This window comes from Benincasa hispida, chromosome 5, assembly GCF_009727055.1.
Source record: "Benincasa hispida cultivar B227 chromosome 5, ASM972705v1, whole genome shotgun sequence".
Lineage (NCBI taxonomy): Eukaryota > Viridiplantae > Streptophyta > Magnoliopsida > Cucurbitales > Cucurbitaceae > Benincasa > Benincasa hispida.
In genome coordinates this window covers 12,696,687-12,709,200 of record NC_052353.1, presented here as the reverse complement: position 1 = coordinate 12,709,200, position 12,514 = coordinate 12,696,687, and positions in this window count along the sequence as shown.

Here is a 12,514-nt window from a genome sequence, read left to right as displayed (position 1 = left end):
AAATTTAATTAATTAAATAATAATTTAATATCAAATATTAAATTGATTACATACCTAATTTTAAACATGAATCCTATTCATGTAATTAATATTTAAATCATTATTCAAATATTATAAACTCTCCAATTTCATCTAATTTCAATAAATTAAATGTTAATTATATCGAATATAATTATTCAAAACCTAATTTGAAATTCAATTCAAACCCTAGTTTATAATTTGAACAGTTCAAATTGAATCCCTAAATTCAATAACAATTCAAATTGAAATTCAATTTGAACATTTCAAATAAAATTATTTAAAATTCACTCAATTTATTAATCTAAGGTTTTTCATGTTTTATGAGCTAGTAGATGGACCTTATGGATCTGTAGATCATGAGCTCTAACAACGATTTAAGATTAATTGGCCAAAACTCTTTAAACTGAATTAATTAATATTCGTTAACTACCGAGTCACACCACTATAGCTTGATAGTTGCACTCTCCTCACTGTAGATATATTTGTGTCCATTTGATTTAACCATAATTAATAAGTCGACCCTTCACAGGTTGTTTGTAATAACGACTAGGTCAAATGTTGTTTTACCCCCGAAATTACATCTTGCTCCTTAAGTTCTACTGATCCTCTAATGAACAATTGGTTTATGATCCAATCACTAAACCAGACCCTCTCGGGCCAATGAGAGGGCAGGACCCCTTGTTCAAGACTTGAATTCAACATTTAAGAGAATAACTTTCCTCATATCCCTAAATTCAGGTAGATGTGAATTACATCTTGCACCCTATGCCCTCAGCTATCTACCTGGTCTTATCCCTCAAATGGGAGGCTTATTGAGCCGACGTTGTTGAGTCAACCCTCACCTATGAAAATCTAAAGAAAATCCTGAATAAACAGGAGTTCATAATTAGCTCAGGATTAAGATCGAGTTACCTAAGTCAACTACGCGAAATAGTCAGTCTTAAATAGTAAACAACGTTATAAAGTAAGAGTGACTTATTTCTTGGTTCGATCTTATGAAACTTATTTCTTGGTTCGATCTTATGAAAACTCATTGCATAGGACACCTCCACTCCTCATGTCAACTACAAAGTCGGCTGCATCCAATAGTGTTACCAGAATAAGGCATCCAACCTTATTCGTATACTATAGACCATTTTGGCTATTTACTCAAACTTGATCCATCTTTATGTCTCCATATAAAGTTCAAATATTCATATAATAGTCATGGATCTTAGTTTATTGGATTTAGTATTTATAAGTGCAATTTACAAATTCAATAACAACTTTATTGAATAAATGTTGAATAACATCTTTATTGATAATAAAAAAAAATGTTTAACTTTACAAACTGCGAGTTTTAGGACATACAACCTAACAACATGGACACAAATGTTGAGACACATGGACAACACTTTGAGAAATGTGGGCATGACACATGGTCAATAGACACTAAACATGAGCATCTAATAGGCATCTATTATCATAATATTTATAATACTCTCCCTAAGATGCCCATTATATATATGAAATATACATCGTTAAAATCTCAATAGGAAAAAACTCATTGGGAAAAAAATCCTAGTGAAGGAAAAAGAGTACGTATTTTATATAAACTAATACTCTTAAAAAAAGAATACAACATATTTACTCTCCTCCATAGAAACATTATTTGAGATCTCTGACTCTCCGCATTCCAATATCGTACAGTGATATCACCATTTTCTTCAAGATCATGAGTGTAGAAAAGCTTTGAGGAAATATGTTTTTGTTGGGATTGGTGTCCTAATTCTCCCGGAGTCCCGTTGTTTTGTAAAGATACACATTGTTCAATGAATAAAAATAAGTGTTATTTAATTCTGACATTTACTGTATCCAATAAACAAAGCTCCTTGGTTATCTTATGTGAACTTAAGCATGTATATGTGATATACAAGTGGATCATGCCTTAAGTGATAACCTAAATAGGTCTGTAGTATAAGGATTAAGGTAGGATACCTGATCCTAGTGACACTACGGATATGACCCACTTTGTAGAAGTTTGCAAGTGTTGTAAACTACTACAGATGGTAGATCCTGACCATTCATGTGAAGACGTGCGAGCAAGGGTGTCCTATACAAAGAGTTTGTATAAGATCTGAACCACGAGATGACTAGACTTTGTATACAATGCCATTGATACTAGAGACTTACATCTCACCTAAACGACCATAGGTGACATGACCTTAATCTTAAGTGTTTTGGGAACTACTGCTTTTGAGAGCGGTCCTTTGATTAGCATGGGTGAGAGTGGCCAGATTGTCAACTCAACATGGCTACCTTTTTGGGGACTTTTCTGATCTGGGAGCTGGAAACTCAATCCATAAGGTGGAATTCACTCTTTTTCCGAAGCAGGGATAAGTAGAGAGATTCCTCCCTTAAGGGTTGATTTTGGGGCTTGAACATAGTGGCCACAACTTCTCTTTGAAATAGAAGAATCGGTCATAGTAGGACTATGATTTATGTTCATTAGAGAGATCTGTGGTACTTAAGGAGACAAATGTAACTATAGGGGCATAACGATTATTGTCCCAGCTATACTTACGAGCGATTTCTGAATGGTTGTCGCACTGCTGATTGGTTTAGATGAACACATAATATATCTATGGATAGGAGAATTCAGCTGTCGGTCTTTAGTGGAGTGCCTGGCAGTTAACGGATGATGGATCCCATGACTAAAGAGTTTAGTCAATTATTCACTTACCGTTGGAGCTTCGAGCTACAGGTCCATGAGGTCCCCTTGGTAGCTCAATGGATTCAGTTGAGGATCAGTTCTTGGTGTTGATTTGAAATATTCAAATTGACAAGAGGTATTTTGATTATATATGATATAATCGGTATGATGTATAAGATACATCTAGTGGAGGATTGATGTAAATGACATTTTCATTAAGTACCATAGAATAGAAAAAGAACTATGGTTTATATATTTATGAGATAAAATATTAAAACTATAGGTTATAAATATAGTATGATAAGTTGATTATCATTTATATTTATAATAATATTAATTATAGGATAATTAGTTTTTTTTCTTTTAAATAACCAAAGTAATGGGTGGTTATTGGAATCATGGTAACCATGAGTTTTAAAAGGAAAATGGATTTCCTATTTTCAAAAAGAAGTTTTACAAACGCTAAATTTTTTTGAGTTTTATCTCTCATGCAAAAGAAACTCACGGGGTCGTCAAGTAAATACAGATTTACTAAATGACGGCTGGGCGAGATAAACGATTGTGCAGTGGCGAGATAAACGATCGTACTATATTTACTAAACGATCGCATAGTTTTGCTAGACAATCGTTTGCCCAAAGTAAACGATCGTGTTGAGTCTGTAGGCGACAAACCGAGCTAAATGATAGACTAAATGATCGCATAGCTTTTGCTAGACGATCACTTAGCTTTATCTAAACGATTGGGNAGAGTGCAGTTGTCGGCCTTTAGTTGAGTGCCCGACAGTTAAAGGATGGTGGATATCGTGACTAAATAGTTTAGTCAGTTATTTACGTACCGTTGGAGCTTCGAGCTACAGGTCCATGAGATCCCCTTGGTAACTCAATGGATTCAGTTGAGGATCAGTTTTTGGTGTTGATATGAAATGTTCAAATTGACAAGAGGTATTTTAATTATATATGATATATTCGGTATGATGTATGAGATACATCTAATGGAGGATTGATGTAAATGAGATTTACATTAAGTACCATGGAATAGAAAAAGAACTACGGTTTATATGTTTCATGAGATGAAATATTAAAACTATAGGTTATAAATATAGTATGATAAGTTGGTTATCATTTATATTTATAATAATATTAATTATAGGATAATTAATTCTTTTTCTTTAATAATCAAGTGAGTGGATAGTTATTGAATTCATGGTAACCGTGAGTTTAAAAGAAACTTGATTTTCCTATTTAAAAAAAAAAGGTTTTTCAAACAATTGAAAAGGTTTTGAGTTTTCTCTCTCGTGAAAAAAGAAACTCACGGGGTCGTCAAGTAAATACGAATTTACTAAACGATGGCTGCGCGAGCTAAACGATCGTGTAGTGGCGAGCTAAACGATCGTGTAGTGTTTACTCAACGATCACATAGTTTTGCTAGACGATCGCTTGCCCTAAGTAAACGATCATGTAGAGCATGTAGGTGACAGATCGAGCTAAATGATGAGCTAAACGATCGAATTGCTTTTGTTAGACGATCACTTAGCTGTATCTAAACGATTGGGCATTGACCTATACGATAGATCTCCGCCATCTCCCATTTGCCTAGTCGTGTACACGATCGGTGTTTCCTTCTCCGTTTGCCTCATAACAAGTCCGAACAGAGCCCACCCTCTGGATTCTCACACCGAGAAAGGTAGCCTTGTTGGTGGTGTCATACTCAACTCGACACTGTCGAGGTTCTGTGGAGGCCATTTGTGTTGCGGAGGAGTTCGTGACCAAGGCAATTGTTAAGAACGAGCGCGAAGTGTTTGTGCTGCTGTGTTGCGGTCGTGTAGATCGAGCGTTCATGGTCGCTGTTATTCGAGCGATCGTGCGCAACGGAGCATGGAGACGCTTTTTCGATTGTTCGTACAGTTTGCCCTTTGTGCATTTGTTGTTCATGTTGTAATTTCTGCATTTTATTTGTATAACCACTTGGTTGAAGTCGACTGTAAATACATTGTTTATTCATGATTGTGATTTGAAATTATCTTTCTTTCGCTGCTCATGGAAATTTCGAATCTGATTCCCTTCAGTTTTTTTCTACAAACAAAGGGAGAAGTTCCCTTCTTACCCTAACGGCCAACCCAGCAGCAATAACGGAAGTGACTCAATTAAAAAAATAGAAAATGGTACCTTTTTTGTCCCTTCCAGGCGATCGGAAAATAAAGGAATAGAGAACAGCAAGTCCAAGTAAATAAAATACGAAAAAGAATACGTAATTTTCTTTCGATGAAGAAGGGGATCTTCCTTCTTATATTCACCCGACCCGATAGTACCCCATTTTTGGAACGTGACTAGCCAAGAAGACAAATGACCCTGCATCTTTTTTATCCCCCCCCCCCCCATTTTTTATTTTTATTTGTTTAAGTATTTCCCATGTTAATAGTCCTACATTATTGGTTGATAGAGAATCTTGGAAAATAAAATATTCCATAATAATGGATTCGGTCCCATAATGTAAAGGAACCACACCAATCCACCCCAAACTTGGTGGTCCAAATACGAGTCTCCGAAAGAAGAGCAAGTACAAGTGTTAGTAGAATTGCAAAAATATGTTCCTCAGACATGCTACTGGGGCATTTGTCCTATACGTGCAAATCCCAATTGCAAGAGCGAAGCTCTACCAACTGACCTACATATTACGCTGAGTGGGGTTCGACAATAGGTTTGAGTCAACCTGGAACAAGTAAAAATCTTTTTAGATTGTCACCGGATAGCAAACAGCTAATACGTTCTGATATAGTTTAGTGGTAAAAGTGCGATTCATTCTATTAATCACAACATGCATTTTTTTTTTTTTTTTGCATTGAGCTTTTTCATTAACTACTATAAATATAAACGATTTGCATGGGATAAAGTAATCTCTTAATGGTCATTACAAAACCAATAAACTTGAAAAAAATGGATTATTTTGAAAAAGAATAGTTTCTTTCTCTACTATCTCCCATCTATTTATTTACTTTTATTTAGTTATTCACTAGAGCAATCATCCACGTCTAAAGCGTATTTTAATGCCTGAAAATTAGGGATGATTCCATCATTTATAATCGAAAAGAATAGTCACAAGATTCAAAATTGTAACAGGTGTATCGGAAGCTATTCCAGTTATAGGGCTCTTATTTACTACAGCGACGAAGAATGAAATTATCACGTATTTATTTATTTATTTTTTGTATGTTATTCACTTGGACTTACTGCTCTTGCTTTTTCAGATTTAGGATATGCATGTTGTGTTGTCTTCATATAATATTGTTGGAAGATTTTTACTAGAAGACAAACCACATGTTCCACGAATGTACTGAATCATTGATCTTAGCCATGCGTATTCTCAACTAGCCTCATAGATTGCAAGAATTTCAGCATGATTTGAGGAAATAGACGTTATGGTCTATTTTATTGATCATCGTGATATAAAAATTCTTTTCTATGAACTAAATAAACTGTTTAAGATCTAGCTTGTATGGGTTAAATAACTAACCTGCATCTTCACAATCAACTAGAGCATAATTAGATTTATTAGAATAAAATAAATCAATGCAAACTAATTTTCAAATAAAACGTATCGTATGTTTAACTCTACTTCAATATCCTCCTTTTGGAGGTATGTAAACAAATTACTGAAAAATACTACAAAGTGCAATGTATAAACTAGTCAAGTTATATAAGTGCACTTATTTTTCAAAATTTATGGTCAAGACCTAACATTCTTCATCATCTTTCTGAGATAAGATGATATATCCTTTTCACATCAAGTGGATGAACCACCATAGGAGTATTCAATGATGAACATAATCCACAAAAGATCTTTAATGTATAAATTGATACAATTTCATTTGCTTTATGCTTTATTTGCAAGCTAAGGCAAAATTTATCATCTCAATTTCTTTCTTCAGAAATTCTATTGTCTTTGAAATCTCTTCAAGAGTTTCTACTCAAATCATCAATATATAGTGAATCTCATATTGTGATTTCTTTATAAAAAGATATGGACAAATAGGGTTATTTTTGTACCCTCATACCAACAAATATTGAATAAGATGATTATATCACATTCATCAAGAATATTTTATAAGAATCTCTATGATATATATATGATTCTCTAATATTTGAATTATAAGATTATGGTATCTTTAATTCTTCAGGAATTTTCATAAATAAATATCATTATTAAGATATTCATATAAATGTGGTATGACTGCATCCATAAGATGTATATTAAACTTTTCATATATAATCAGACAAATTGAATATCTCTTGATATTGTATATTGACCATTAGAGAATATATTTTCTCATAATTAATTAATACCAATCTATTGCGAGAATCATTGTGGGCTCTGTCACGCATTATATCTTGTGACTTCACTATTTGTTTTACAAATACTCCACTTGTCTCCCCACATATCTGATATCTAGACTACTAGTCCTTACGATTTGAAAAGTGAGCTTATTTATATTGAATTGTTTCTTTCCATATAAGTCAATTCTTTCTATGTCAATATTTTTCGTACTCACTTTCATAAATAATATCGTGAGTAATATTGTATGCAAAAATGTTGTTAACTTATATGTTCTATAATTTATTGAGATTTCATTATTATCCTTATTTACTTCAATATCCTTATGAGTACTCATATCTAGGATTTCTTTTAGAACATTCATATTCTTAACTGAGTTATTTATTGACTATTTCTTTTTCGAGGATTTTTATCTTTGGAATCGAATGGTCTATCACGCCTCTAGCGTGTCCCATACTCATTAGTGACAACTTATTGCATTTAATGGAGCATTTGCAATTGGTATATATGACTTAGTCACTTTCTTAGCATTTATAAATGCATCTGGTAACTAATTTACTATATTTGCAAATGAATTATTTTTTGAACTTCAGATTCACATTGATCTGTGTGGGGACCTAAATGAGACAATAATGATGTATTCCATGTAATTTTTTTTTCCAACTTTTTAATTCTTCCCCTTGAATATTGAAAAAATTGTCTATTAAAATGACAATCAGCAAATCGTGTAGTAAATACATCATCCGTCAAGGATTCAAGATATTTAATAATTAATGGGGAATCATATCCAACATATATTCTTAACCTCCTTTGAGGACTAATCTTAGTACGTTGTGGTGGAGTGATTGGAACATATACTGCACATCCAAAAAATTTTAAATGGGAAATATCTGACTCATGGCCATAAACTAATTATAATGGTGAGTACTTATGATAAGCTATTGGCCTAATGTGTACAAGTGAAGCCGCATGCAAAATAGCTTGTCCGCATATAGATGTAGGAATCTTAGCTCTTATAAACAATGGTCTTAATTAACTACAAATGTTTTATGAATGATTCTGCTAAATCATTTTGTGTATGAACATGAGCTACAGGATGTTCAACACTTATCTCAATTAACATACAAGAATTATAAAAAAAATTTGGATATAAATTCACCAGCATTATCAAGACGAATGGTCTTAATTGTATAATCAAGAACTTGTGATCTTAACTTAATTATTTGAGTAAGTAATCTTGTAAATGCAAGATTTCTAATTGATAATAAGTACACGTGTGACCATCTACTGGATGCGTCTATTAATACTATAAAATATCTAAATGGTCCACTTAGTGAGTTAATGGGTCCACATATATCACTATAAATTCGTTCTAAAAATGTAGGGGATTCAATTCCCACTTTAGTTGGTGATGGTCTAATTATCAATTTTCTTTGAGAGCAAGCATCACATGATAATGCATTAAATTGAAGAATCTTCTAGCTCTTCAATGGGTGTCCATTTGAATTCTCAATAATTATTCTTATCATTATAGACCCTAGATGACCTAATTTGCATGCCAAATATAAATATGTTTGGATTCATGAACTTCAGGTTCATTGTTGCATATGTCTCAATTACTCATATATGAGTATAATATAATCCAAAAGATAAAACAGGTAACTCTTCCGATATACATTTTTCATATGAGACAGTAGATATGATATAAAGATACTCCATATTATTCTTTCTATCAGTCTCACACTACAAGAATTTTGGGCTTTAATGTCGGTTGAAAAAAGTGAAATCGGATGTATAATGTTGGTTTAAAAAAACGGATTTTTAATGTCGGTTTTAAACCGACATTGAAGATGGGCTACAATGTCAGTTTAAAATCGACATTAAAGGCCTCTCGTTTATTTATTTATTTATTTTTAAACTTTATTAAAAAATAAACTGGCAACCGTATCTGGAAACAACGATTAGTGGATATTGGTACTGTCACTACACAACAAGCAAAGGATTGGGTATTAAAAAATATCTTCTTCATTTCATATCGAATCTTCTCTCTCCTTCACTTTTCTCTTACCAAACCCTTTCTTCTCCTTAGCTTGGCTTTGTGAATCACTTTCGATCATCGTCATCACTTGTGTTGCTTGGATCTCCATTGTTGTGGGCTTCTTTCGATGGTGGGTCATCGTCGTGGGTGTTCTCCGATTGTTTTTCGTCGTCGCATGGGCGTTCTTCCTGTTGTTCTTCTGGTGGTTGTTCTTCTAGTTATTCTTCCAATGGTTGTTCGTCATGGTTTTTCTTTCAGTGGGTTAGCTTGCTGTTCGTCCAGCTTATTCCAGTCATGGAGTTGGATCGCCGGCGTGGATCTATAGATTTAGTTGTGGATTTTTCTGATCCGGTCGTCTATTTTCTCGATCTACTTGTGGGTCTTCCGATCCGGTCATCGACGTTGTACTTTTGTCAGATCTGCCATCTCAACTCTGTTCGCAAGGTCCGGTGCTCGCCAGCCTTCCAATCTTCAAGTTCTGGTTCGGATCTCTTCAAGTTTGTGGGTTGTTTAAGTTATTTGCATGGAAAGGTAAAATTTATTTTCATATGAATTTTCAATTGAGTAATTTAAATTTATTTCTTCATTTTATTTTTATTTTAATGATTAAGCTTATCGAAAATTTGAAATATTGGAATTAAATTAGTTGAAGAATATCTACTTGGTTGGTAGTCTTGCTTGGTGTAGTTTAAGTGTGTATCAAAATTCTTTTCTTTCAATTATATATAAACTAATTTGGTTTTACTTGGTTGGTTAAGTTTGATTGGTGTGGTTCAAGTGTTATTTCATTGTTTTATTCCAATGATTAAGCTCCTTGAAATTTTGAAATGTTGGAATTAAATTAGTTGAAGAATATATACTTGGTTGGTAGTGTTGCTTGGTGTGGTTCAAGTATATATCATGTTGGCTTTTTGGCCCTTAATCTCAAATTAATTAATTAATCAATGTTTTGATGATAACAAACTCAATTTTTAATTACTGAAAATCTTAGTATTTTAATATGTCCATAGCGTAGAGCTCAAAACAACGATTCCAACACCTCTTGAATCACTCAAATCAGAGCTAAAACGCAGACGATATGACCGAAACAAGTCTATAGAAAAAATATCATGGTGGATGACGTAGCATAACCAGACCATTTGCATGTAGACATGTGGTAGCATATTGGTTGAATGGTGGATCATTAAGAGATTAACATATGATGGACTTTTGATTTTTAGATTGATTTAAAATAAAAAAAAATTTAAAAAGAAAATAAATTTAATATTATTTTATGTTTGTGCAATTCATTATAAGAAAGAGGTTCTAGAGTTACCTCATCATTTTGTTCATCTCTTTGTCACTATGAGCTATGAAGCAAAAGTTGGCCACTTCTTCATTATCACTCTCCACTTTCTCTTTTATCGCTATCATCCCAAGTAGCTTTCATTGCTTTCTTCTTGGATTTCTTGGATGATTTGAGAAAGGACAATCAGTTCTAAATGACCCGGCTTCTTGCATTCATAGCATATTACCTCGTCTTTTTGCTCATTTCACCTTTTGACTCTTTTTGGTTAGAGAGATGCTTCTTGAATTGCTTCTTTCTCTTGATGAAGTTTTATACTTACGTGAAAGATAGGCAACAACATCTTCACAAGATCATCTTCATCTTGGGGTCAACTACTAAAGAGATGGTCTTTTAAAGCTACACTCTTCTTTCTTTTCCTTCTCATCCTCCATGTTTTTCTTAATCTTTATCTCATGCATCAACAATGAGCCCATGAGTTCATTCAATGGAGAGAGATTTGAGATCCTTTACCTCTGAATGGCGGTGACTTTAGCTCATTGTTTAGGCAAAGACCACAATAGCTTCTTTATCTTTTCAAGATTTGAGTACTTTTTCTCAAGTCTTCTAAAACATTTACAATGTTAGTAAATCTAATAAACATATCGGAAATAGTTTCATTTTCATCAATTTTAAACATTTCATATTGATGAACTAACATGTCAATCTTTGTTTCTTTTACTTGACTAGTTTCTTCATGAGTAATTTCTAATTATCCCATATCTCTTTTAGCGTTTTGCAAATAGACACTCTATTATACTCAACTTCATTCAAAGCTCAAAATAGCAATTAATAGCTTTGGCATTTAAAGAAGCATACTTTCTTTTCATTTATTAACCATTCTTCCTTAAGTTTTATAGTGCTAACACCATCAACATCTTTTGTTGGAATTTTAAAACTTCCTCAACATATCCATAAATCATAATCAATAGAAAGCAAGAAAATCCCATTCTATTTTTTCAATAACTATAATTAGTACTATTAAAGAAAGGAGCTTTGTAAAGATTGACTATCGGTAAAATGGATAAAACCTAAAGTGTCATAGCTAAAAAACAATTAAGTTTATCAAGAAATAAATATTTCAAGAAGAGCAACCCGCTCTGATACCAATGTTGGATCGATATGGCAACCCTAGAGGAGGAGGGGGGAATAGGATCTAAATTAAACTTTTTTCTAAATTAACCCAATTAAACTAATTAATACACTTTTTATAAATAATAAGAAAAATTCAATTTATGCAATAAATAAGGTGACAAAAATGTGATAATTTTAATTCTATCAATTTTAGCAAATAAATAAGAACAAACTAAACATACAATAAATTGCTTAAATTAATTGCAAAAATAAAAAGGAAAGAGTTAGAGAAGAAGACACCATTATTTTTATAATGGTTCGTCAAACTCACCTACTCCACTCTCCAAGCGCCTCTTGGAATTTGAATAAAATATTTCCTACTCTTTCACGGATTAAGCCCACCGTTACACCACGCCTCCTTTTACGGGTTCAAGAAGCAAACCCGATCCTTTCTACGGTTTAGGATCAAACCGTTACAAATGTTGGAACTTTTGAAGAACACAATACAACTCTCACTATAGTGGATTTAAAGTTTAAGCACTCAACAAGTTTATTCTCACAATACAATAACACTCTCTCAAGAATTAAGATGAAAAGAAAAATTGGGAACTTAGAAGAGCAACAATGGAACTTTTGAGTTTTGGAGGATTATGAAATGTAAAATTTGTTGATTTAATTTGGAGAGGAAGATGGTTTATATAGAGATGGAAAAATTTTTAGAACCACAATTAATTTGGACCATTGGATTTTGGAAAATAATCAATTGGTAGAGATTTTAAATTAATTAATCGGTAGATACAAACAAAATATTAATATTAAATTCCTTTTTCTTTGAAATTCTTTTTCTTTTAAAATTAATCCAAAAAATAAAAAAAACATACCATGTGTCAAAAACTAGTCGTTAGAGTCTTAGACACAAACATAAATAATATTAAATTCATTTTCCTTTTAATTCATTTCTTTTTAAATTCATTCTCTTTAAAGTCAATCTAAAAATAAAAAAACATACAATGTGTAAAAAATAGCCGTTAGACA